This window comes from Dermacentor albipictus, chromosome 2 (genome assembly GCF_038994185.2).
Source record: "Dermacentor albipictus isolate Rhodes 1998 colony chromosome 2, USDA_Dalb.pri_finalv2, whole genome shotgun sequence".
Lineage (NCBI taxonomy): Eukaryota > Metazoa > Arthropoda > Arachnida > Ixodida > Ixodidae > Dermacentor > Dermacentor albipictus.
In genome coordinates this window covers 145,671,754-145,699,462 of record NC_091822.1, presented here as the reverse complement: position 1 = coordinate 145,699,462, position 27,709 = coordinate 145,671,754, and the positions used below count along the sequence as shown (strand labels likewise).

The 27,709-nt window shown below is 46.9% G+C and overlaps 1 protein-coding gene across 2 annotated transcripts in view; it reads left to right on the top strand.

Annotated features, from left to right (window-relative positions):
- Positions 1-9,419: 9,419 nt before the first annotated feature.
- LOC135904691 (smoothelin-like) overlaps positions 9,420-27,709 on the top strand; it is a 53,720-nt gene continuing 35,430 nt past the window's right edge. Inside the window, exon 1 of one of the 2 annotated variants that reach the window (XM_065435614.1) lies at positions 9,420-9,615. The gene's annotated coding sequence lies outside the window, so the exon portion shown is untranslated. The remainder of the gene's footprint in view (positions 9,616-27,709) is intronic. The other variant, XM_065435615.1, reaches the window with a different exon arrangement.

Genomic DNA, 27,709 nt, shown 5'->3' with positions numbered 1-27,709 from the left:
CGTGCCTCCTGATCTTAGGCCACGACGAATATTCTCCAGCTGCAGTGAGCATCAACGGGTGGAAGAAACATGTGGACTTTACGTATACCTAACGTAGATTTACCTACGTACGATTTACCCACGCATACCTTACGTCGATTTATGGGAGCCTGAAGCACCAGGAATACTAACTTCGCAGCTTGTGCCTAAGAGTTGTGTGCTACAGCAGCTTTTCACTTCTGTTAGCACAAATTATCTACGACGCATTAGCCAAGTAAACGCTAAGCTCCCATAAAGGGGGCAGATCTATCTGCATTAATTATAAGTACACATTGGAAAGCCCCCATAGTCACTCCAGAGTCAGTGGATAGTGTACCAGAATGCGTGAATATTTCGCCGTCTTCACCTTCGATTTCAGTGATGGCTTCTAGAAACCTCAAGAACAAGCCACGGGCTAGAATATGATATTTCCTGCCCAATGTGGGCGGTTGTCTAAGTGTTGTCCTTTATTCACAGCGACAGTTGTCAAGGTACTTCACAGTGTGCTTCAGCCATGTTTGATAGCATTTAAAGCAAATATTGTAATCGTGCCTTTTAGCAAAAATATTCCGAAATTATATGTCTGTCTGAACCGTGGCTTCGCTTCTGGGTCCTTGACCGTGTGAAACATCGTGCCACCGTCATTACGCTATCATTGGCTGTCGTCGTCAGCTGTCATCGTCACTGTTGTTGCGCCATTATCGGTGTCGTCGTCATGTCCTAGCGCGCCGTAGTCGTCGGCCGTCACCGCGTGCGCGCGTGTACGAGTGTGTCTCTCTGTGTTTGTCGTGAGAGATACACTTAAGAAAGCAAACGGTGAAACATATCGTCATCGTGCTGTGCCTTTTCTCACTTTTTTCGCGCACGCAACTCGCGTAAGCACAGCGCTTAACCGCCTTTGCTTTGTCAACAGCACCGCGCCGCTATAAATTGCAGACTTCCCCCTTCCCTCGCATTCCCAGAGAGGAGACTGCGGAAACGTGCGTCTAGTCGCCAAGGGCGATCTGTGTTGAGCGCGCGGAGTATTTCGAGCAAGGTAACGGTGCGGATCCTTTCTGCCCCCCCCCCTCCCTCCCCCGTCCCCTCGGCTTCTCTTCTCCACTCTGACCTTCCGGCCTATCTCTCTCCTAACTTGTCATCAGCGCGGAAGATCTCTAGTGACCCTGCAGTTCCTTGCCGTTGTAGTCCCGTTCTCCATCGCTCGCCTTGACGGCCGACGCATTCGAGCAGCTGGGGCGCTTACGAGTACTCTGATACAGAACACGTGAGCTCAGTTTGGGGGAACGCAGCCAAAGGGCACGGTTCAACAAGCGCTTAATTTAGCCCAATGGCGTCTGTCGTGTGTTAAGTGAACTGGCATCTCGAGTAACAAGGTACGTAGAGCTAGACAGTAGTACGCTGTGGAGAGCAGATGGATATGTCGCCGGACCTGGAGCGGAGTCCACGGGGCGGGCTCTGTAACTCCAGCTTGTACTCACCAATGAGCCGACAGCGAGGCTCTGACACTAAGGAAAACGGGACACAGTACTGCGTGTATTTCTGCTGCCACGCTCCTGATTAGTTAAGGTGACGCTGCTGCTTCTGCTGCAGTGAATAAATTGTTGTGAAACAAAGTAAACAAAACCGCGCCTGTCTTCAGGCTACTCTTTGAAAGACTTGCTTTTGTAGGACATATATTACGCTATACAAGCATATATAGCAAGGTTCATTGCTAAGAGACATACCTAATTATCATTCAAACCGACTTCAAAGTAAGAAAAAATACTTGATGCAACGCGTTAAGTAGTCTTCGTGCGTAAAAAAAAAAAAGATTACTGCTTACGCCTTAATGTAAAAAACTGAGCTTTAATCAAACCTGTAATGCTAATTTGGTGTTCCTTTTAGCAAAATACCTTACGTACAACGCTACGCAACTGTAAACAGTGTTGCGGATGCGTATACAACGCCATACATTCATTTCCATGCAAATAACGACATGCAACGACACAGTTGCCTATGCAAATAGGAAAGCAAGTCCAAGTGCGCTGCTGTGGTTCCCTCCCACGGTCCCTGTCACATTCTCTACACGCAAGAAATAAGATATCATTTCATTTCATTTCATTTCATTTTATTTGTGCCCATTTACAAGCAAATGGAGGGGGCCAAGGTAAAAGCTGCTTATTGGCAGCTTGAGTGGTCCCTAGCCCCCTTTACATATTGGCAGAACGGTGGCAAAGAACACTTTCAGAAATGAAAAAAATAAAGAACAGTGGGTTGCATCAAAATAAAAACATTTCTTTCATTGAATGCATATGGTTTTACGGAATCATGGTGATTTAAATGGTAGTTTTCACCAGACAGATGAGCTCCGATGGTGTCAAGGCATGGATGTCAATGCCGGCTTCTAGGTAATAATTTAATAGCCGTGGCAAGGTATTTGCGACCATTTGATGGCCGTAATTTGTCCTCGAGAAGGGTATGAGCCATTTTTCATGGCTGCGCGTCTCATATGTAGGTGCATTCTCTTTTAAGTTTGCTATATTTGTAATTAAGTTGCTTCTATTTTTTACCTGAAAGTAATAGGTGCGTAGGAGGGTTTGTTTGTAGAGATGATGACTTTTTGTTATGTTGTACTTGCTAAAAAGATTCTCAGTGTGTGAGTTGTATGGCACATTTGCGATAGCGCGTATTATCTTTTTTTGCATAAATAGTATTTTAGAGTGATTGGAAGCTGATGTCGTGCCCCATACAAGATGGCAATAATTTACATGTGAGGCAAATAGTGCATTATAAATGATCAATTTAACTGACATTGGTAAAAGGTAGCGATTTCGATGTAGTAAACCTGTTACGCGGCTGAGTTTCTGCAGTACAAAATCCACGTGAGCGTCCCATTGCAATGTGTCGGTGAAATATACGCCAAGTACTTTTACCGTGTCAACAACCTCTATTTTCTCAGAGTTATAAAATATATTGTGGGTCAATGGAGTACATGTACCTCTTGTTTTAAAGATGACTGCTTGTGTTTTATTCGAGTTTACTTTTAAAAAGTTGTCCTGGCTCCATTTTGAGAGATGGCTTAGTAGGTTGTTCGCTGCACTAATGAGGCCTGTAAAAGAGTTGTTTGATAAAAAAGCACTCGTATCGTCTGCGTAGTTTATGAATTTTGCTTCTCGGTGGATAAGAACTATGTCGTTTATGTAGATGTTAAACAAAAATGGTTCCCTCCCACTGTCCCTGTCACATTCTCTACACGCAAGAAATAAGATATCAGCGCAGATAACTAGCGCCTCCTGAACTCAATGGCTCGAAACTATCACCCATACATTCATCTATCAAATAGCGCTTCGAGGTACATGGACCAATAACGAAATCAGTGCAATACCGGCATATTGACTGATGCCGCTGTCGTTGCCAATTAGTGTTACACATGAACTCACAGCACAATTGCCCTCCCTCCCCCTTAAGGTTTTACTACATTGGCTTCGCCAACGCAAACTTTATTTGCGTGAAGGCGGGTGGATTTTCCCGGACAGTGGCTCGCTATATGACAAAGCGTAGGGGCCCTGCATACGAGTGGCAAACAAAACACCACCTTCAAGTTCGACAACAAAGAAGATACTCGGCGATCCTAGCACTGTTTCACAGGTGAGCTGCTTCCCGCATATTCACTCGCCAACATCTGAAACAACGCTTTAGAAGACATTTCTGGCTTATCAGTAATTCAGTGCTGGCTTTCGAAATGCGCAGGACAGTGCAATTTATTTCAAAGAGCTACAAGCCACCGCGCGGGTTTCCGAAAGCCTTCATTCACCCTACATTACGCCTACTGTGGCACAATAATATTGTCGTACCGCTCTACGCTGTCCGGCTCCGTAGTACCATAGGAGAGAGCAAGAGGAGTCACCTGTAACAAAGCGCACTCATGTTGCGAAGATGAAGGAGCGACGAAAATAGCTGCGATTAAACACTCCATCAAACTAAAGAAAACCTTTTGGGGTGCTAAACCTTCAAAACCTACACTATGAAAAACATTAACGTTTACTCCCAGCAAAACACTCTTATTCCCGGATTCTTTCGAGGTTTCAGCGCACCCGTCTAACCCCTTAGCGGCATTGCAGCGCACTGTTTGCTAAAGACAAGAGGCTTGCCCTGCTGTTACCGAAGTGCTTGGGAAAATGGCATCACAGGAATGCACGCTTCGTGCACCGGCCAACCGAGACATTAATCACGCCGAGTCGTTGAACCTTCTCGCTCTGCTCCTGACTCCCGTTAAGATTTTTGTTTAGTCAAAATTGCACGCCCGACTGGAAAATCGGGGTGCGTCGCTGGTCTTTGTATAGCTCTAAGAAGCCCTCGGGTTGCTTGCCAAGTCACCCGCGACAGCTGTCTGCGCCTTTCACGTCGTCCCGGGCGAAAAAAGAAAGGACGCTTCGAAACCGTGTCAATGGGTCGGCCGTGCGTCACAGGCGTATACGTAGACATGTGCTGTCGCCCGTAGCTCGTCACGTCAATGGTTTATGGACAGCCATCATGGTTTCGATGTTTTCACCGAGGCAACAGGGGCCGCATAACGAAAAGCTATTCTGTTCTGATTTCGTTCTAATCTCCTCACGTCAAATTTACGTGGACACCGACGCAAGCATGGGGCGGTGACCCACAGCGTCGTTTGAACGGTCCCATTAAACGTTCTCTTCCTTTATAAGAGGTCATTTTTGTTTGATTTAAAAGCGGATGGCATTGCCTGCCTTCACAGATCTTTCTTATCTAACTGGCTGGCAGGAGATGAGGAGGGCGTCTAATTGGAGAGGGTTTCGATGGGTCCGAGATCTAGCACAGTGAAAGTGGATAAACGGATGGGGAGGCTGGTATCGGTGCCTGCGATTGGTCAGCTTCTCCTTGCTTGGCTTGCCGTGGCTGATCGAAAATTGGAACTGTGTGCAACGAGGAGTTAAATATTTTGCTAAATTTTCCGGGTCCTCAGCAAAGAAGAGTAGGCAGAGTGATGTGGTACTTGCCGAAAGGGATCGACAACGTTGTACTGGAACGCAATACTTTATTTACCATACGCAAATATTGTACTCGGAGCTGCCATTCTTGCCGGCAGCTCCGAGTAACCAGTGCTAGAGCTTTGGGCAAGCAGCCATCCTCTATTCCATTGGGAACGGGCAGTCTCCAGAGATAGTATTCCATCTATGGTGCGTACGTGTCCCTTTTACGTGGTGAGTTTTGACGGTTTTGTGACATCGGGTGACAGAGAAGCGAAGTGGGCGCAGCCAGCAAATTTTTTTACCAATATCGGAGGGCTAATCACAAAAAAAGGCGCAGAATTAGAAAGGAGACGTAACAAAGTTCCCAGAGATATGGACTGACCTGAGTCCTATGTATACAACGGACTGCAAGACGGTCGCCGTGGGAGATGCGTTCGCAATATAATTTTTTTCTGCCTAATCTTTTTTCCCTAATGGGCGTAATAAGCGTGCACACGTCATATCAGCTGGTGATTTTTCGCTATTTTCGTGACGTTGTGTGACAGACAGGCTAAGAGGGCATGGTCCGCAAATGTTTGACCAATCTTGAAGGGCTAATGGCAGAAATGGAACAGAAACGGAGATGGGAAAAGCTTTAGTTCTAGCGCCCCATGTCTCGACAAAAGTGTATACGGAGACCCGGATTACCGAGTAATGAATACTGTTGCTTAGTTTTCCTTGCTGATGTACAATAATCTTTCGTAAACTTTCGTCGTTTCTTATGCGTAGTAATAACATTGCATTGCGCGCAAATTTGTCGTTTCGCGTAAGTGAAGATAAAAGCCACCTTTGGCCTAGTTCTCTTTCACACGAAAATGAGTATTCTCACAAGTTCGATGGCAAAAGAGATGACAAACTAACTTTACGCTTCTCCGCAGGAGCTACGGAGGCGCAAGAGAGGCGATATTGGTGGGTAACAACCACACACAAAACATTTTTACATTTGCCGCTGCGCAAGAGCTAGCAACGCCGTATCAATATAAAATAACGCGAATAACCCCCATATATTCCGGGGTCTGTAGAACATTACTTGCAAAACCGGGCCCCGTTCATGCTTCATTAAGAGCCCTTGAACTGAATTTTCTTTATTGTGTGAAAGCAGAGCACTCGTGGATACATGGAGGAACAGCGCGGTAGAACTAGTATGGTGATCTCTTTTATTTATTTTTGTTTGTTTTTAACCATTGCTATGAAATCGCACATCCGCACGCACGTGCACACACACGCGCACGCGCATATTCAAGGCTCTGCAAAATATGTTCACTGTTGAAGTCTTTCATATGGTTAGATGCATTTGGTGATGGTTAGAATTCATGCATTATATTCAAAAGAAGTTCAAGCACTACGTTTGGTACAAAGACGGGAGGGTTGCTATTTACGGTACAGATTCGGTGCGACGTGCAACTTTCATTCGGTTCTCCTGTCACGTCGTGGCAAAGCCGCGCTTACTGTAAGCGTAAGCCAATTTTCGCAGCTGACACATATCTGACTGGCGACGAAGATTTGGGGTGTTTGGCGTCCTATAGCGACAACCGAGAATCCGTATTGAACAGCCGCGTTTCGCATTCCCTTCTAAGTGGAATGCATCCGCCACGACATGCAAATGAACCCTTGACTTCGTGAAATATTACTGATCACAACGGTTGCGTGTGTAAACTACCCTTATAGTGTCGGTATTACATTGCGAACGCATTTCCCACGGCAACCGTCTTGCAGTCCGTTGTATACATTGGACCCAGGTCAGTCCATATCTCTGGGAACTTTGTTACGTCTCCTATCGTTCTTAATCCTTCGTAAGGGCTCGCTTGTTTTGTAGGGAAACGATATTTTCTGTTTCGTTGCAGAATGTTACAACTCCCGTTGACTGGTTTGCCTGCACAATAGGCTAGAGAATGGCCACGAATTCGTAATCTAAGTTAAAGGCCACTGAAGATGGAGAAGAGCAATAAATTGGGTATATACTTGTGGATTGCCTTCTCGGAACTCGTTCAGGGCCGCTATTTTGTAGCGATGCCTTATGCCTTATTCTATGCTATTCTTATCATCCACCACACACGGCCGCCCGATCCCGTTGATAATGTGGGCAGACCGTCGCTCTGACCATTGGCCAAGCGCGAAAAGTCTGAAAAAGAATAGAATCGGAAAAGGCATCGCTGCAAAATACCGGCCCAGATCTGCACCTGAAGAAAAGTTAAACCTCTGGAAACAATTCATCGCACTGACCTCTGTACTTGTTCAGGGCGGCTAGCGAAAGCCCATCAAAGGGCCCCTTTCCCATCGCTCCGATTCGCTAGCCAGCAGTGAAAGCCCGCTCAACAGTGACCGCTGTAGCTGTTCTAAACTTGGCCGAAGTTCATAGGGTGGCATATCCGAGTGGGTCGAGCCACTTTTACAGAGAAATTCATTTCGATTGCTTTGTTCAAAGTTTCGTGGCGTACGTCGCAAGTATCATGGTGCTCTTTATCTGAATGTGACATGACATCTTTCATTGAAGAGAACGTAGAAAGGAAGAAGTGGTAAACAAGCACACTCACGAGATTTATTGTTTGCTTTTTGTGGAGCTGCTTGCCTTTTTTGGAGCGAGTGGCCCACCCGGCGTGTTGAATAAAACCTATTCTTAGCTCCTTGACTTAAACAAGACGCGAGAGTTACACTGCCCCACTAACCCGCCCACCCAGATTCTTCCTTGACCAGTCATCATGTGCAACCATTTCTAAACACCATAAGAAGTGAACCAACGAAATAAAAAAAAACATAGAACTCGCCTATTAATGACTGTCGATGTCAATCAATGCGAGGGTGTATGACGAACACGCATCATCATCGTCATCATAAGCATAAGGCATCACCATAAAGCATGGGTATCGCCATCACAATGATCATTATTATTAGCATCATCATAATCATTTATCATCATCATTGTGACAGCATCATCAACATAGACATCATATAAGAAGCATCATTAAGCAATGTAGTTTCTCTGACACATAGTGAGCGCCTTTACGAGTGTTAGGGCTCCACCTGTGGGGCCCTAGCACCTGCTTCGAGGCAATGGAGTAATATCCAGCGAATTCGATGGGAGTAAAGAAAGAAAAATTCTATCACATTTTTAAAAAGGAGGTTTACACATGCTACGCCGAGTTCTTGAGTCCTACACACGCTGATGCCTACTTGCTTTGTAAGTGCACAGCACCACATAACCATTAAGATACGTTAAGGGAAAACCAGCTACAAGAATAACAAGAATAATTATGGCTACATGCGCTTGTTCTTCGTGCGCCTTATTTTATGCAAAACAGATGTGCACGTGATTCCGCTCGCACTGACGGACATGGGACAGGAGCTGCTGGGAACATATGGGTCCCGTAACCAGGGAAGCACCCCGTCTGGTGCCTGCGTGCACCACCGATTTATTTCGGGCCCAGTAAATGTTGCCTCATCATCATCATTGAAAAAAAAGTTGTATTGAGTAGTTGTAAGGTTGAAGTTAAGCTTTCCAATTTCAATGCGGTGAGATTAAATCAGAAACAATGCCTCTAGCGAAGAGTATGTTGCTTCTACCTAATATTACAACAAAAATGTTCTTTTTCTCTTCTATGATATGCACATTAAGTTTCATTTACCACATGTATGCTAGCGATGACTCATTTTGATTCTTTTATAGCTCAATCAAAACAGTCAACCTTAAACGTTCTCAATATTCGCTTTCTTCATAAGCTAGACTTTAACACAGCCAAGTTACGCAATCTCTGCGAAGTTGTCGCCGGGGACATCACGAACTAACACGTGCCCGACTAAGAAATAAAAACTAGGCCTTACGGCCAAGTCACGTCGCTTTCACGTTCAGCGCGTCACACGTCCACCGCGTCAAAGAGTCGTACGGAGCGCCTGGTCGCCGACCTCACTCTTGGGGACCCGTCGGCAAAGGCGAGGGCAGTGGCTCGTTTTCGTGCACCTTGCAGGCGTTCGCGTTGCGCGTAGGAGCGAAGTAAAGATGACAACTGGTCAAAGAGTGCTCAGTACTTCGTCACACCATCGGCGCCCTATAGTGCTGGCGAGTAAGGGCACCGCCAGCAGCGGTGGCGAAGGTGGTTACACCGTAGGCTGGCCGATGGAGGTGGGGCAAGCACTGTACAATGGCGCAAGAGCCGCACAAACAAATAATCACCAAAAAAACAACAAGAGGAGGCAGGCGAGTGATGCACCCAGCCTCACAAAACCACGCGTGCAACAGCAAAAGGGGGGGGGGGGGGGGGGGGGGGTGCTGCGCGGCTTCTCTTTTTACCGCCCGCCAGCGAGCAGCCGGCGTCTATTTTCGGGCGGGACTCCCCGAGCCCGGTGGTGGCTGGCGTTGGGCTTCCTGAGGGCAGACGTCACGTTCCCATTATATGAAGAAGAGGGGGGACCTGGCCGCCGTCCTGTCTTCACACCCGACCACCAGGGGGACCCCCTTCTCGCAGGCCCCGTTCCTCCCCTTCGCCTTCCTTTGCGCGGGCACAGACGCAGCACACCTCCCGCAGGACGCTTAAGCACAGACACCTTGCCCAGGGGCATAGCGTTAACCACCGGCGAGCTACGAGCCAGCAAGGTGAGTTCCCCTAGCGCGCATCACTTGAATTCGCAGGGATGTGGGTGGCATGCGGGCCTTCGCTGTCGCTCTGGAATTTGTTTAACCGGGTTGAAAGTTCCGAAGCCGCCGCGTAGATGGCCAACAGTAGCGCGAGCTCCACTGTGGAGCACTTCAAGAAGAGCGGAGGGAGCTTGGATACTTGCCCGTCGGCAACTGGAAATCTAGATACATCTGAGCTACGGCAGTACAAGACCCCGCATTGTTAAAAACTGGCTTCTGCGTGGTCACCTAGCAGGACGAAAGTACGAAACCACCGGCCAAAATTGTCAGTGCAGTTCTTGACTCAGCGGCTACGTGCCTTTCCCGAAGGGCGGTTACGCAGGACGAATGCATTGATTTATCATGCGAGAGCGAATCTGCGGATTTCGCGCACGGCATAACCTGTCATAACCCCTTTAGCGCTGATATGCTATCATCGTACATGTGGTGATCTTCGCCACCTAGGTTGAGGGAGGTGGTGGCTTGATAGTCTTGGTCGATGTGTAATACCCCAACTTGGTACGAAGTTTGCCGCGACGCCGAAAGCAGTTTAAACGCAGTAACCTTGTCCAGATAGAGATCGTCCACTCCGATTAGTGTTCATGTGACACCTGTGTCAGTGGTAAAGCCAATGCTACGTTCTTTGGTGACGACCGTCCCGTCCCTCCGATCTACTGTCATCGCTGTCGACACTAAGTTCAGTACAGGCTCGATTACATGAGTAACCGCTCGGACCTTGACCTGTGTGCGATCACACATCCTTCTCGGTTCATCGTAATGACATTATGAGGCGTTCCGTAACGTTTTATGAAGATACGTAAAGTTAAAGCACGCTACGCGCAGCTACAGTGAACTTCGCGAATGACTACGAAACGACACTTTACCGTCACAACACGAGAAACGTATGTGCTTCAGATTGCGTAGCTCGTTATGGCCAAGGTCATTAGAAAGGAAAAAAAATTATACACACACGCGTTACAACGAGGAACAGTATCACTTGCTTTTTGTTTGCTCTTCTTGCCCTTAACGCGCTGCGTCATCTGCTCCACTGGCTCCATCAGCAGGCTCAAACAGATACGTTATGATGAGGAGTTCCTGCTGGTGCTATATTGTTTGATCATAGGGAGCCCAAATGCCTCAACTCAGCTTTATTGCGTCTGATTACGCGTGCGCATTGCGATGTAGACGTAATGTATCCGCGTGATTCGCCGCGCTATAAGTGCACCGATAACGGGCTACCCGCAACGGATGTGAAAGCACCCCCTCAACTATCGGAACTCAGCGCCGCGTACGACCTTAGCAGTAAAACATCCGCCGTGTTTGTTTTCGCACACATCAACGCCCGAAACTGTGGGCTCGGCGAACGGCGCTTCTGGAGGCCCCGTTCGCGAATGTCAGCAAGAGAAACTAAATGGGTCGAGGAGGCGTGCCAGAAATGCTTCGCTTGGTGCGTCTGCGCGCGTCATAAAGGACTGGTGGGATGCCTGCTCATCCGACAACGTAAACACTCGCCGGAGATGGACGACAGGCTCGGACTCCTTTAGTTACGCGTCGTTGGGTTACGAATGGTCGAGGCCTAGGTTTGACGGTCTAGGCAACTGCTCAGCTTTGATGCCCGGGCTGCAGAAGACGGGCTCTCGCAAGAGTAGCGAGGAGTCTCGCAACAAATCGAGCGTCTTAAAAGGGTACACCTCTGTCTTTGCAAATGGCAGTACGACAGTGAGCATGACGACACGTTTTACATGTTGATAAATATATGGCAAGCATTTCTTTCTCTTTCTGTCTCCCCTTACACATTCTCCAGTGCAGGGTAGCAAACTGGATATCTACATACCGGTTAACCTCCCTGCCTTTCGCATTTAATTTATCTACCTATCTCTCCCTCTAGTGAACGTTTTTTCAATCATCGTAAGCATTATTATTATTATTATTATTATTATTATTATTATTATTATTATTATTATTATTATTATTATTATTATTATTATTATTATTATTATTATTATTATTATTATTATTATTATTATTATTATTATTATTAGAAAAAGTGCCTCCGACCAGCCAGCGGAATTTTGCAAGTATATGCGCAAGCGCTCTAGAAAACGTGGAGAGTGTTTTCGGCGGCTCGACTCTAGTGGAGTAGAAGTCCAAGCAGTCACTGAACGTTTTGCTGCAAATTTCTCATCCTTATACAAGGTTTCAGGTTTAAACGCTGGTGTCAGCAGCACATGACGGTTCCCGGATTTAGTGCATTATCATTTGATGAAAAGCTCGTCGGCGAATACATTAAGCGCTTGAAGCCTTCCCTGTCCTGCTACCCTGGTTGCATCCCCTCCGCAATTCTAAAATCATGCGGCAGTATATTTTCCCAAGTATTGACATGAATATTTAATAATGCTTTGAATACATCCACTTTCCCTCACGTGTGAAAATCTGTTCGTGATTTGCCTGCATCTAAATCCGGCTGAAAAACCGACGTCTCGAAGTGTCGCCCGATTTCTCTGTTCTGTACCACGCCCAAGATTTTTTGAGCTTGCTCCTCACAACATATTGTCTTTTGCTGTGAAGAAATCATTGATTCCGAATCAGCATGGATTTCTCACCAGCCGCTCCACTATCACAAATCACGCAAGTTGCATGACACAGATCGTCGCGCCGGTATTTCAGAGGGGACCAGTTGACACCGTTTACTGTGACAACAGCAAAGGTTTTGATGTAGTCAGCCACTCCCTGCTTCTGATCAAGCTTATGCACTTTGTTGGTGACCCATCAATTGTCAATCTCTAGCCCACTTATCTTCTCGATAGATCATGTTATGTTAACGTCAATGGCCAGACGTCTTTTTTTTTTTTTACGTGGCAACTAGCGGGCACCCCTCAAGGATCAATGTTAGGACTGCTCTTTTTTTTTCATTTTTGTGTGTGACGTTCTTTCCTCTATTCGGAATTCTTCGTTCCTTCTGTATGTCGATGACATCAATCAAGGAAATTCATGCTGCCGACGCCGGCAGTCGCGTCCTGCAGTCTGACCTGTTTTCTTTTTCTGTATGGTACAAAGCTAATAACCTCAACATGAATAATGCTAAGACCAAAGTCGTGACTTTCACTCTCAAAACAGCAAGCATTTATTTTTCTAATTCTGTAGATTCTGTACCATTGTGTAAAGACTAAGCTCAATGGTCTCGGTGTATTTTTTATGCAACCTTACACTTTTCTGCTCCCAATAAACGTGTTGCGATGCGGGTCAAGCGCTTTCATGGCTCTGTTTGCAGACTGTCGAGGCAATTCAATTCTCCTACACCATCTCGCAAGTCGTACACAACAATCTGTCTTCCTCAACTCGAATACGCGTCTGGCGTCTGAAATGGCGTTTCTAGAAAGACCAGTGACCTTATAGAACGGGTCCAGAAAAAATGTTTCTATGCACATATCATCACAGCTTTGCTAACACGGACACTCGACCTTGTTGTAGCATTGTTGTATTATTGTCATTGTCCTTACTTCGCTGCCAATGTAATCGAATTGACCATCTGTTCCTTTTGAAACTCCTTCACGGTATTCTCGCCTGCCCCAAACTCCTCAATTGTATCAGGTTTGTGTTCCGCGCAAGATCACTAGAGAACATAGACCTTTCCATGTTCCTTCACCAACACTCAGCTGTCCACAGAATACTGAGTCTTTATAACGCTTATTTTCATGATCTCAATATTTTTCATAACTCGTTGTCATTATCCTTTCCGCGCTTTGCGTTGTTGTGTCATAGTTTGACAGATTGTTCAACCGCACTTTTTCTCCTTTTTCTTTGATATTCACCTTGCGCCTTGTTGTACTTGCACTCTTATTTTCAATGTTGCGCTTTTTTATTGATTGTTTTTTTTTACTTATATTCCTGGAGGCTCTAAATAACTGTGGTCACAGAAAACAAATTATTTATTAATTCATTACACTTGCGCTCACGTTAGCGCTAGTAAGCCTTTTGGCAGCACCAATTTCTGCAGAGTGGCCGCAAAAAAAGAAAAAAATAGAAAACAAACAATTCATGTATTGTAGTGTGACGCAGTGTAATCTAATGTAACGAAAACAACTTAACGCGACCACTAGAAAAGAAAAGCAATGCTAAATGGCTTTTTTTTAATAAAAAAAAGGAAGCAGATACCACGCATTGTTGGAATCGATGTTATGCGAAGCACAGAACCCCAGAACGTAGCGCTAGCTAGTTGGCAGGAATTCACGTTCGAGAAAGGTTGGCGTTCCATACCCGCGCACATGTAGACGGAAACAGACACCACAAACACCGCGCGTTTTGTAGCAGCTGGGTAGCCAGCTGACCAGCTGGCTACCCAGCCTCGTTTGGGATTACGCAACGCGTTACCAGGTTACTACGTTACTGCGCGTTTGCACAAGACGAACGGCTACGTGTCCCACGCGAGCGTGTATGTGCCGACAGCAGCAAGATGACCACAATCGTGTGTGCGCCCGACGGCACGATTTCTACTACGGCCGTTCTACGCGAGCTTACAACATGTCGTTCTACATGATACATGCACTGGGCGAGGTGCAGGCGAGAGAAACGCGGATTGTGACTTCATCAGCGACTGCGTGTTATGCATTCGTACGTATCTACGGCTACGTCACGTGTTGTGTAGTATGCTGAAACGACGACAGCATTTGCACTCCGGGGATGAAACGTGCAAAAAACCTGTTACACCTGGGCCGACCGTGAAGGCAGAACAGCGTCGCACTGATTCTACGTGTAGCATTAGCTACGACTAGGAAAGTGCTGGCGAAAGTGGACCGATACCGCAGAGGGGGTGGAAGTGTCTTGAAGCGCGCGCTGTCATGAGGGCGGAACACGAGAAACAGGCATGTCGCGTGCACGTCAAACGTCTCAAAGCACTCTAGTGAGCTGTGGCGCGATAGGTGCACGCGTGCGATGGTGGTCTACTGGTCAGAGCAATGAACTGCGGCGCTCGAATCGCACAGGTTAGATTCCTCTGTCGGTGCTGCATTCCTTTTCATCACACAGGTATGAAATGTGACGAGGCACGATATGCTTACCTGCCTAGTTATTTACCGACCCACCGCAAAATGCGTAGAATGAGCTAAAGAAAGCTTCGCCTAAGACATCGCCGAGGTAAGTCGCGGTAAGGTCCTGTTTGTCAAAAGTCCGGCGGTTTACGACACTATACCACATACACGGAGCCTCGCGAAGCTTCCTACATTTTAGGCAGCCACCCCTTGAGTTCTTTCTTGTTTTCATTTTGTAGCGACCACCCGAAAGGGCATCGAAGAGTGCCGCTCTTTCTACGTTCTGTTTCAGTGCGTTAGAAAATCGCAAGTGGGACGACACTTTTTTCGCCCTGTTCCTCGGGTGAGCTATAAATGAAAGGCAAAGAGAAGTAAACGAAGGCGGTCTTGAGCTATGTTGGCAAAGAGGAAAGCTGACTTGCTTTAGCGTGGTTATACTAAAACTGTTTTTTTTTTTCGTGGTGTGTTTCATTTGGAAACGCTGGCAAGTACACTATTGCCTCGCCCTAATGAGATGGGGAACGCAGACTTGGCATCGTCGTTGCTGGTCGCACGCTTTTTGCAGAGCTCCTCATCACCTGGGGGGAGCGCGTCAGAAAAAATAATATGCGGATCCCACGCACTGTGGGAATCGATGCAAGCGAACCTTTCTGTCTTGTTTGCTTTGATTGACGATAATTAGCGGTGATGTTGACGGTGAATGTTTAATTTCTTCAACGTTTAGTCCGACACGAGAGCGGTGAGTTGGTGTTAAACGTTACCTTGCGTGCGCCATTGCTGTTTGTCTGTGTAGTAGACACAAAACACAGGAAAGGTGTTTGCTTGAGGTGTTGTTGTGCGCCGTACTTCGTAACCTCTGAGAAGGTTGAGCATATTCAATGTCTCACATGGCACATCGCATCGTGGCAAAAGTGTTAAACATTAATTGAATTATGAGGCTGTACGTGTCCAAACCGCAATCGGATCATGAGGCAGGCTGTAGTGGCGGACTCCGGATTAATTTTGACACCGTGGTGTTCTTTAACGTCTCCCTAAACCTAAGTGCACGAGCGCTTTTTTTTCTTACGCCTCTGTAGAAATGCGGCTGCCGCGGTCGGGATTAAACGCGCGACTCCGAGCACTGCCATAGCCGCAAAGCTACCGAAGCGGGCACAGAAGTTGATTTGACGTGCGACCGCTTCGTTTGTGCCACCTAGACCCTACGGTGCGCTTTAATGCGGCTCTGCTTCCGCACGGCCTGCGTAAGTTGTCCACTTGACAAATTTGCATGGTGTTTATCTTTCAGAAACAGCAGAAACACATCGTACCGTACCTTGAATTTAAATTTATCCCGTTTGCCCGCAACCACTGTCATGTCTACAGTAGCAGCGTTTCCTTCCCTTCTTCCGTCACCTTCTCCCAACCACCCCCTCCCCCATGTCTGGGAACTGCGAGCGAAAACTGTCAAGGCTGTTATTCACTTGTTTCGCTACTGCGTCGATTACACTCATTCTCTGCCTCCTCTCTACCATTCTATCTAGCTTCCCTCTGGACTTGCACGCAAGTATAAAATAAGCGCTGCGATTTCTGCCATGCTTTTGCTGGCGGTCACGGATAATTACAGCTGTCAAGAGGCTAAAATGGCGACGCTCAGGGAGCTCCAAAAGGCATTGTGCACATTCGACGTGGCTCACAAGTCCAAACGAGTTTCTCGCGTCCTATTTCCTCTGTGTCTCGCTCCTGTCATGCATGCACACGCCCCACCCTCGGACACAGTGTGCCAGACAACAACAGCAGCAACAGTAGCAACAACAGCAGCAGCAGTGGGAAAGTCGAAGGAAGAGGTAAAGAAAGCTTCGCTTTAAAGAAAGATTATTGAAACACGAGGCCTCACAAGAACCTTCGACCAGAAGCGGTTACACTCCGCCGTCGTCGATGCAAGAAGAGGAAGTGGAGGGGACGAGAGAAGGAAGGCGGCGCTGTGAAGTGATTCTGCATTTCGCGTCCCCGTTCTAGGTTTTGCTTCAGTGGCGAAGAGATATTCTAGTGGGGACCTGATACAGAAAAAAGCAAGAGGAAACAAAACAAGAAAATGCCCTAATGGTTTCGGAAACCTTGGCCAGTTACTTCTGAAAGCAAGACATTGAGGGGTGACTGTGGGGCCCAGGACGATGTGAGCGAGAACGTGCCGTTTCACACTGAAAGTACCGAGGGGCGTCAGGAGGAACCAGTGGTAACGGTGATATGAGCACCCATTCATCTTGCGCTTCTTTCTTTCTTTTTTTCTTTAATTGGCGGCGCATCCATCCTTTCAGATAACTGGCTACCTTAATGCAATTAGTAATGTCTCTTATGAAGGGTGTGTTTTGGTGATGATATATTTTGTGCGATTATTATTATGAAAAGTAGCGCATACCCAGTGCCACACACGCAGTGACTAAAGTTGGCGTCAAAATGAGTTTTTTTTTTTTTTTACTAGAAGCACATAACCCAATGGCACACACGCTGTGACCCAAGTTGGCATGAAATATGTTCATTGAAGAGCGGCACACTATCATAGGTACCCAGTTGACCCAAGTTCTCAAGTTCCCAGTGACTCAAGTTCGAATCAAAGCACTTCATTGCAGAGCGGCACACACCCGGTGTCACGTAACCAGTGACCCAAGTTGACGTCAAAAGGGTTTATTGAATAGCGGCACATACCCACACCTGACATTTCCTGTGGCCCAAGTTGGCGTGGAGCGTGTCCATTGAAGAATGGCATGTACCCACCGTCCCACACCCAGTGACCTGACCAAGTTGGTGTCACAGAGGTTCGTCGAGGAGAAGCACACAGCCAGTGACCCAAGTCGGCGGAAAAGAGGTTCATTCAAGAGTTGGCACATACCCTGTGAACCGAATTGGTTAACCGGTTGGTTTTGAGCCTCGTTGCCTCAGCCCAGCAGCGCGTTGCTCTACCCAATTGGCCATAGTGACCAGTGACGGACGTTAGCGTGAAAGAGGTCAGGCACGTACGTTCGTACATACATACATACATACATACATACATACATACATACATACATACATACATACATACATACATACATACATACATACATACATACATACATACATACATACATACATACATACATACATACATACATACATACATACATACATACATACATACATACATACATACATACATACATACATACATACATACATACATACATACATACATACATACATACATACATACATACCGAAAGCTGAGTTACGCTCCCAAAGAAAAAGTGCGACTCGTATCAAGAAACATTTCGGGATCCTTTCAGTCACTTCGGGATCCACTCAGTGTTTGCCACTCAGTGGCAAACAGTGAGTGGAACCGAGTGGATGTTTGCCACTCAGTGGCAAACACTGAGTGGTTAAATCAATTAAAATAAAGTAGTTCAAGAAGATGTTGAACATGAGTCACCATTCCAATACCAGGTTGGCCTGTGAAACGAGATTATACGGTGAGGTTTTACCTAGAAAGTTTTTCTTTTCTAACGCAATACAGAGGTTGTCATACTTGGTCATATATACTTTGGACATATATATACACACAAATCTATCCGGCGACAACCGACTGACCCAATGGCCAGACAGCCACGCGAAACACGCGAAAGTAGGCAAAGAAAGATTCGCTTTGAGAAAAGCCACAACTAGATGGATATTTGTTTTCCTACTCGAAGGGCAATATTTGGCATATGCAAACCGCAAGCTAACCCGCATTTCCTACAAATAAAATTCCCTCTGTCATTGCCGGTACTTCTTTTGTCTTATTTGTTCTTCAAAAAATGACAAGATTTCGTTAGATAACGTGCGGATTCTGAGGTAGTTGTTTACTGAACGATAGCTCTACACATGCTTTGATAAAGGTAATAAGCGACTCACTTACATACCATAAAATCTACAGATAAGCTACGAGGGATTACTTCATGTGAAAATGAAATATACGACTACGCGGGGTTTTTTTACCGTCCACCAAGATGCACCAAGGCGCGTGTTGTTTAATTTCATCTCCCATCGTAGGCATAGGTGGACACGAACACACGGCTTTGCACTCGACATAGCAACACCATTGTCTCCTAGCTACTGCGTTGCGGCAGTGGGTATGTTGTCTTATCTCCTGTGTTAGTTCTTTTTTTTTTCTTTCGAGCCACTTGAAGAGCCGGTGACGTGCTCTGCAATACAATAAAGCGCGGTTTTATTTTTAACAATGGGAGGCGACCTCGACTGGGGCGTTTTACGCGTGCAATTTCCTCTCGGCCTCTCGGGAACTGCTGCATTGCGAAACGGTGCATTCGTAAGAGGTGCGCCAACTGGCGGGAAGCCACTTAAAATAAAGTCGACGGGCTGCGAAGCGACGGTACTGACAGCTGTAAAGAAAGAACTCCCCCTCCCTCTTCGCGATCTATTATTTACGCACGCACTCACGTATAGACAAGAAAAAGAAAGACAAGAAAATTGTCGGAGCAGTCACCCGTACAACTTGCGGCGACCGGGAGGAACCGCCTGATAAGCGGGCGGTTATCGCATTGGCGATCATCAAGTGTTATTTGGCACCACTTGCTGCGCAGAGGGTTCTCCCCAAGTTGTCTTTTGTTTGCAACCGTTTGGATTTGGAAACGATTCGGTTGCTTAGGCAGACGCTTGCAGAACGCTTACCATCACTTCGCCTGCGTTACACCTATGCGATTGCGGAGGTACTAGATTGATAAGTACTACGCCATCTACGTCCGCAAGCTGAACGCGAGGACACGAAAGGCTGCACCACTGAAAGGCTCTAGAGAGAAATTTCAGCTAGTCTTGAGGAGTCTAATAGGATAAAAAATATCAACGAGTAACATTTTTTCCCATACGTTGTCCTTTGACTTTTTTTTTCATTTTTTTTTTCTTCCATTAGGATAACTGTTTAGCTCGGGAACTCCTATCCCAGTACTTCAAGAAAAACAACGCTAAAGAGACGAGAACGAAAAGAAGAACGTGTACGACACGTTTTTCTTGAAGTATGTTACCCCAACCCGCCCACATCAAGCTCCTGCTCCTATCTTAATACTTTAGAATAGAGAAATGGTTTTTAGTAGCAACCACTGCACCAATCTGATGAACATTTAAAACAAAAACTAAGCTCCAGTATCTGCAACAAGCAAGATTTTTTTATGCATGACGTCAGTTTTTGAAGGAACATTCTTGAAAATTCAAACATTTCAGGAAACTCAATTAATAAACTTGGAATTCAGCAATCAAGAAACGACATCACAATTTTGTAAAATAACCCTCATAATACATCTAAAGCGGGCAAGATCGATGTGTTATTCACCGCTTTGAAATTTACAACTAACTTGTGAGTGAGACTTTTGCAAAACTGTCATAAACGTTGTAACAATTTTTTGTAAGCTGTAAGTTCATATATTACATTCGTACGCTTGGGATGCTCCAATGGTTTCCGTTTAGAGAACTGCGATATCAGTTTTTTTGGTGGTGAGTTAGAGATTCGTAAACTTCATGCTTCAGTTTTTTCAACTTACACATTTTGGGGAAATTTTCGCAAAAGAATTGCAGGCCCTAAATCAAAGTTATGCTTTCTAGAATTACTATAATTCAGCCGTTTCTCTAAAATGCAACAAATGTAATCCAAGTCGATCGCAGCACTTGTCTCATAAAATAATTTCTGTGTTTTACATGTATTTGAATAGGCGGCATCGGAAATGGCCCCAAGCTAAAGCTACCTCCTGAAATCGGACCGGGTATCGAACCTGCAAATTCCGACATGCAGGTTTCATTTTGCGTCCACAATTCTGGCATGCAACTTTGTTCCCACAAGCAATTAGGGCGTGTTAGCTGCCGGCTCTTCCTGTCACTGGGAGAGACACGACACGCGGGCTAACGAAGCCAGCTAACGAAGTCAGCTAACAAGTCAGCTAACGAAGTAATGTTCATCAACAGAGGTATTCCGCGCACTTGCGAGAGCGTTGTAGATATTTAGTCATCACCATCTAGAGCAGTAAGCGCACATACGACAAAAATGGCTGTGGCTTAGGTAAGGTTAAGCCCAGGATGCGAAGCATACTAGCCTTTATTTTAGTTGTTGAACCACTGTTTAGCCTGGTGAACTGCTGTTGCTTGGCTATATTTGGTTCGGCTAGACGAAGAAACAACTCATGCGTTACTCTGCTTCGCCTTGGACGCCCCGCATTGGACGCGGTGAGCGTCGAGCAACGCAGCGTTCGGCGCGGCAACGAAATGTGCGCCTGAGCAAGCGACGCACGCCTGAGCCTTAGAAACAGCTCGTTTCTAAGGCAACACCGCATTCACTAGAGGCGCTTTTGTACCGCTTTGAAGCATCGTACTCGTGGCTCAGTGGTAGCGTCTCCGTCTCACACAACGGAGACCCTGGTTCGATTCCCACCCAGCCCATCTTGCAAGAGTTGAGCCAAAGCCACTTCTCCTCTGTCGTGACGTCACGGTGTCACGTGGTATTCAAGGCGACACCGCCGCGCCTGAGGAGCTGGGTTGAGCTCTCGTAATATGCTTCGCATAAAATTATCAGAAAGTCATAAACTACTCGTTTCACACCTGACAGAAACCAGTTTCTAGGCACGTCTAAAGTTTTCAGCTAATAAAGCAACTTCATTTCGTTATGGTTACGCCTTCTGGAGAAACAACATAAGGACAGTAAAAAATAATGCTTCGAAGGCTATAGCTATGAGTCACACCATAAGCACAAATTCTAGCAAATAGTTTCTTACTGTCAAGTATACATACTGTTAATGTCAGTATACATTCTGCTTCGTTTCCTTACCAATGCCTTCGCGTAAATTTGATTCGCAGTAAACTCAGCCTAAGCTTAAAACTACCTCTACGTACAAGTTAGTCCTAAAGTTAAATACCGGAAAGAGGCTTGTTGCGCGAACCTTGAAGGAAGAAAAGGGATAGTAGAGCGTAGCTAACATAGCCTGCAGCGCAGGTGAACTTCTTGCTCGGTTTAGTGCATCATCAGTCTAGTAGTCACGTTCTTGCGTCACTAATCGCTCCTGGGAGGCAACGCTCTTCGCCAACTCCTGGCGGGAGGCATTACTCTCCGTTAGGCCTCCTTACTGATGCAACGTTGCCACGGGGACAAACAACGCCGCCTCCTCTCCATCATCTGACGTCACCTCTGACACAAACTCCTTGTTCTTTCTCTACTGCAATTTTGTTTAGAGCAGATTCACGAATGGCGCAATCTCCCCTTCCCCCCCCCCCCCCACCCCACCCCATCGAAAGCGTCAGGTGATCATCAGGCTTCCGAAAGCATCAGGCTTCCTCCGACACTGACACTCATGGGTTCGTCTTCAACGCCTATCAGAAAGCTACTTATACTGCGGTGGTCTGTCATGAGCAAAGGTTGTTACCGAACAGCTCAAAATTGGTGCACAAGTATTTGTAATTATTTGCCGGGGCCCAGGAGCATGTTTCCTAACAATTGTCGCTATCGCTAAACGCAAATTTTTTTTCCCCTGGTGTCCTCCTGTAAAGCGTGCTTCCTCTGTAGGACATGTCTGTACTAAGGAAGAGCAAACTTACTTAACAAACAAACGCAGTTGGGTTGATCGCGCGTGTGTTTCCTGGGAATAATACACGCGTCAGATGACTAACTGATGAAAAATATTGTGATGTGGTGAGCATTCCGTCTACTGTGCGATCAAACAACCAGCATCATCGAAATACGGAGATACTTCCCAAAGTTCAAGGCTCTCTTGTTACGCAATATAGAATGGAAGTGGAGAAAGTCTGTTCTGGCGAAACACAGCGCTGCCATTCAGCCACAAAATTTAAAGGAAGATACAAATAAAATTAGGGCCTTCATTTTCTCCGTTTTGATAATAAGCCTTCTACTGCCAAAGAAGCGCGAATAGAGTTTTGAAGGAATGCTGTAGCAGTCCAAGCTGATTAACTGCTGCACGTTAATGTTGTTTTAATGAATCGCCCGTGGTGGTGGCTCAGTGGCCGTGGCGTTCTGCTGCTGAGAACGAGGTCGGGGGTTCGATTGCCGGCCCCGGTCAGTCGAATTCAGATCAAAGCGCAATGCAAAAAAAAAATAGGAGAAACGTACTTATGCACACGTTAAAGAACACCAGGGGGCCGAAATTGATCCGTAGACCCATACTACGGGGCTTTTTGTGGTTTCGGCGTTGCTTTGGTACGTGAAACCTGATCATTCGATTTACGTTTAGCGTTAATGAAGCGAGAAGTGTCGCCCAGCGTACAACCTGGCGTTGTTGTTGTCGTTGCCGCCCTGCTGGCCGCTATTTCGAGGATCGCCGCCGCCGCATCCCCACGAGTTGCTCCGCCGACGCCCGCCGACGCCCACCGACGCCCGCCGACGCCCACCGACGCCCGCCGACGCACGTCGCGGGGCCACTTGTTTACATGCTCTAACTGCTCGACCAGACGTCGACGTCCGCCACCTGACGCTTCCCGGGGCCGGGGCAATCAAGGCCGCTCGTTTGTTCCACTTGGCACGTGATGTGGGCCAAGCGCAAGTCCCCGATTTTTTTGTTTTCCTTCCTTTGTTTTTCTTTCTTTTTTTTTTTTACTTGCTCGCGCAAAGGCGACGAAGTGGCAAATGACGGACGTCTGTTGACTTTCTTAATTTGAATGAGCTGACGTGCCGTGGCACGAGTGTTGAGACGGAATGACGTTGTCGGTTGTTCAGACTGACGGTATTGCGAGAATAAGTGAAGCGAGCGATGGTGACTCTATTCGAGCAAATGCAACAACAGTGTGGTACGCTTGGCTTTTTTAGTGACTGCTTCCAAATAATCGCGGGCCCTCACGTGCTGTATCGAACGCCTCGTAAACGGTAAGAAACGTGATACATGCAATGGGATGGACCAAATTTATCGCTTTAGATAGGTACTGAATTTCGCACGCGTTGTCTCGGGCACGCAGAAGCTGTTATTTGGATTCTGAAATGTGTACAGTATGTTTCATTTCTTCCCTTCGTTTTTATATTCGCAGCAATCAATTCGCCTTGCTCCTCTCTAACAAGAACACAAAGAAGTGAAAATATTTATAACGAAAGAAAAATTTAACTGCAAAGTGTAGACACAGGTGATGTAATGATGTTTTACATCGTCACCACTTTAACACAGGCGTACTCTCCTAGGGTGTAGCAATGATGTGGCGTCTGTTATCCGGCAATTTTATTCGCTTGCTCAATGTTATTCTCGAACGGAACCAAATTTCTTTCCAAATCATTCAATTCCTTTCAAAGAGAAGCGAAGGGAATAGACTACACTAGAAAAAAAAATACGCAAAGGTCTATAAGGCGAGTAGGGCGATAGGTTTTGCAGCCTCGTGATTGTTAAGTCGCAATCAACGTGAGCACGGCTCAATATATGGTAACTGTATCCCCTTGTTTGCACTTTCTAGACGAGGAGAAATGTATATATGCCATCCTGCACTTCTGTCCTGCTTGGGACAATTGTCGCACCTAAGTCTTCTTGTTCTCATAAACTGTATGTAACCATAACCAATCTCGAAACTGGTGCCATTGGCACTTCCTCCTATTCTCACAGCATTGTTAGACATTCGCGCCTAGTTACGAGAAGCTACCATCGAAATTGAAACGAACTGCGATGACAAAGCAGTTATTATAAGCCTGCGCCCATGTACACGCGTGATATAATTTCAACATTAAAGACAACAAAATACCACAATGCTGTTGCGTGCACTGCAACGCAGTAACACACTCGATAATGTTTTCTCGAATATGTGAAAAGGAGCCGTGACCATGTTAAATATTGGAATACCCGCAAAAAATGGATACCCGAAGCCGTTGCCACGTGGTACCAGGGCTGAACATTGTGTTATTGACTGGTCAATTGTGACATTGCGGATAAAACCGCTACTGACACAGGACTGAGGGAGACGATAACACAGGGCGGTGTGTTGTCGTGTAATGTGTAATGTAAACTGCGTTATGCAACGCCCCTGCCGCGCCCCTATTTCGATGGTGTGATGTATAAAATTCAGGGTCCCTACATCGTGAACTTGCACTCGTGTGGCGTGGTCTGCACAGCCAGGCGACGCAAGCCCCTTTCCACGATCCGCGCGTAACGGCAGTTGTTTATGCTATAGGCTGCTCAGAGCGGGCGACTCGTTTCCCTCGTACACCCGAGAGCTGCCGGGCGTGCTGACACGTACTCCTCGAGGTGCTGCCGCTGGTGCGGCTAGCCGCCGCGAACTCCGATGCCGTCGGTGGTGGCGTGTTTAGAACAGTCGTACACCGCCACCGTAGCCGCCGCGGCTGTGGCGTGGGCGGACCCTATTTGGAGTCCTGGCCCGTCTCCAGGGGTTAGAACGCCGACGACGAGAGGAGGACGGGGGTCGGCGTTGAGCGAGGGAAGAGGCGGATTAGAAACAACGAGGCAGCAGAACAGTCGGCACCGAGGAGAGAGGCTCGGGTCCAGCCAAGCTCCGGTCGGCAGCAACAGGAGGCTGCGCGCCGTTCGCGGGGCAGCAGGCGCCTCTTGCGTGGGGCGAGAGCATGCACGCGCTCTCCGGTTTTGAGAAAAGAAGTTCAGCAGCGCATGTGTCGGGCTTACTGGGCGTGTTGCAGGCAACGGGCGGTTTCTCTCCTTCTTTCCGGCGTTCGCCGGGCTCGCACTCCAGGCCACCGGCTTTTCTTAGAACGCGGCCGGGCGGGCTCTGCTGGAAGACGAACCACAGTCGTCCGTCGCGCCGCGTCTGTCTTTATCTCTCTCGGGGCCAGCGGGGAAAATGGAGCTGGACCGGTGCTGGCTCGCCGGCTGAAGGCCGGATATCAGCGCACTTGCCGTTTGCGCTAGCACGAAGCGTCGCTGAAGAACAGGCTCGCGCACAACATCCGAGCGGAAGCGATATGGAACATATTTCAGGTGTATTTTCGGCGTGGCGTCCCACCCAACCTGTGCCTGTCTAGTATATTACGTTGCAGTGTGGCGAACACGCTGTAATTACCCGTAGGAACATGCTCCGTCTTGTTGCCGACCGAAGCCGAAATCTCCGCGATGCGCATCGAGGCCTTCATAACACCCCTACTATCGCACAGCTTCAAAGAGGAGCCGCACGGGAACTGTGTCGCAAAATCGTTCCACGTGGTTGCCGAATTGTTCTAGAGAGCGATGGGGTGAGTTTATAGCGACTTCAGTTGTGACACTTGGGCGTCACGTTGCGGATAAAAAAAATTGAGTCTGATTGAGTGAGAATGGAGCTGGACTGCTTTCGAGGAGGTGCAGTGAACGTTTAATGCCGGAAGACGTAAAACAGAACGAAACCACGTGCACCGTTGAATGAGGAAGCAGTGGAGAGCGTAGAGGCTTGTCATTCACATCAAATAATTGGGGCGCAAGGGCCAGAAAAAAAATTAACAGCAGGATGAACGCATAAACGAGATCCGCATGACGAGTGCTTGTGTGTCGCTTGCACACGCCTTCGTCCTTCTCGCACAAAAAAAAAAGGCTTTGAAGCCGAATGTGCGCCAACTATACATGCAAGAATTCATCGTGCTTGTCTTTTGCACTGGCGTGTTCTGTGCAGTTTACGTATGCAATCTTGGCTCCAAGCGCTTGCTCAAACGGAGTACTGTGCTATAGGGAGAAACAACGTATTCCTACGCAGCTAAGACACACAAGGCATAACTGATGAATCCAGTAAAATGAAAGCGCACACTAATGCAGTCAGTACTTTTCCCTTCCAATAACTCCCCCGTTCTTGTAACGTAACTTTTCTGCGAGTTCTTAAGGCAATTATCAGTAGAACGCATTTTCCTTCGAGCGCACTGGCGTGGTTTCAAAAGCTGCTACTCATAGTGACGCTCCATCCCATGCTATTATTGAGCGATCAACAAGTTGTGCCACATGAAGATACGTTTAATTATTTGAAGGCCACATGGACCTTACAGGAACTGTAGCGGATTTCACGCTCTTATATTTTTACTTGACCATTTGCACCATTTTACCACATTTCAACGAATAAGGCACTTCGAAAAACATGGGCTTGGCGCATTATAGCCTGCACTGCTGCTGCGCCCCTAAAATCCCAAATCATCGTCATCACAGTGACGCTCTCACCTGCAGGTATTCAACTATGCTGTTTCGGTTTTCGTAGTACGTTAGCCTTCAGGCGAATGCGTTTGCTTTCTTTGTAGCGAAAAGGGCAGTACAGAGAGCAGTAACCAGGCATTTGTTTTCTTTTTTTTTTTCCTTATATGGCTTTTGGCAATGCCGACGGGGCTTTTATAGCCATTCAAAAGCTGTAACGGTGAATTAGGTTCAAACCTACTGATTTGTGCAAGATATTAGCATGCTCAGCCTTCAGCTTGGAGACAGCGCCAGGACTCCGAGAGCAACTGAGAAAAGAAGGCAGCGAAATTTAAATGCCATTCCAAAAGGTGCGAGAACGAAAGAGAGAAGGAGAGAAGCAAAGCAAGAAAATGAATGGTAGTAGCTCAGCCGAACGAGCGACAAAGCTAAATCGACCGATGCCCCGCTGACGTGAGTAATGATCCAGAAACACGTGAAAAGCAAAAGACGTGAGACTCGAATAAACAACGCTAGATGCGAGGAGGGCGAGGGAGCTGTTACACAAGACTCGTCATCTTGACGACGAACGGTCACGCCTCAGTGAACGGGGTCTCGGCTTTTTGTCGCCATCCAAGATGAGCGTGGACGATAGAATCCCGGTTTTGAAGAAAAAATGAAGCGCGGCGAAAAATAACTGGGCCACGCTCGGTCGTCGCCCCATACGCCACACCTGGAACGAATGGAAAGTTGAGCAGTATCCCTGCTGGCAAAATTTTTCTCTCTAATGTTTTTTTTTTTTCTTTTGGCTGTCACGGTGAAGGTGTCGCAAGATGGCTTGCAGCAAGTCTATGATTTTTATTCGTTTGACTGCGACATCACACCTTTCTTTCAGTTCCTTATTATTTGTTTTTTCGTCGGACGTAACGAGGAACTAGATATAAAAGAAAGAAAGAAAGAAAGAAAGAAAGAAAGAAAGAAAGAAAG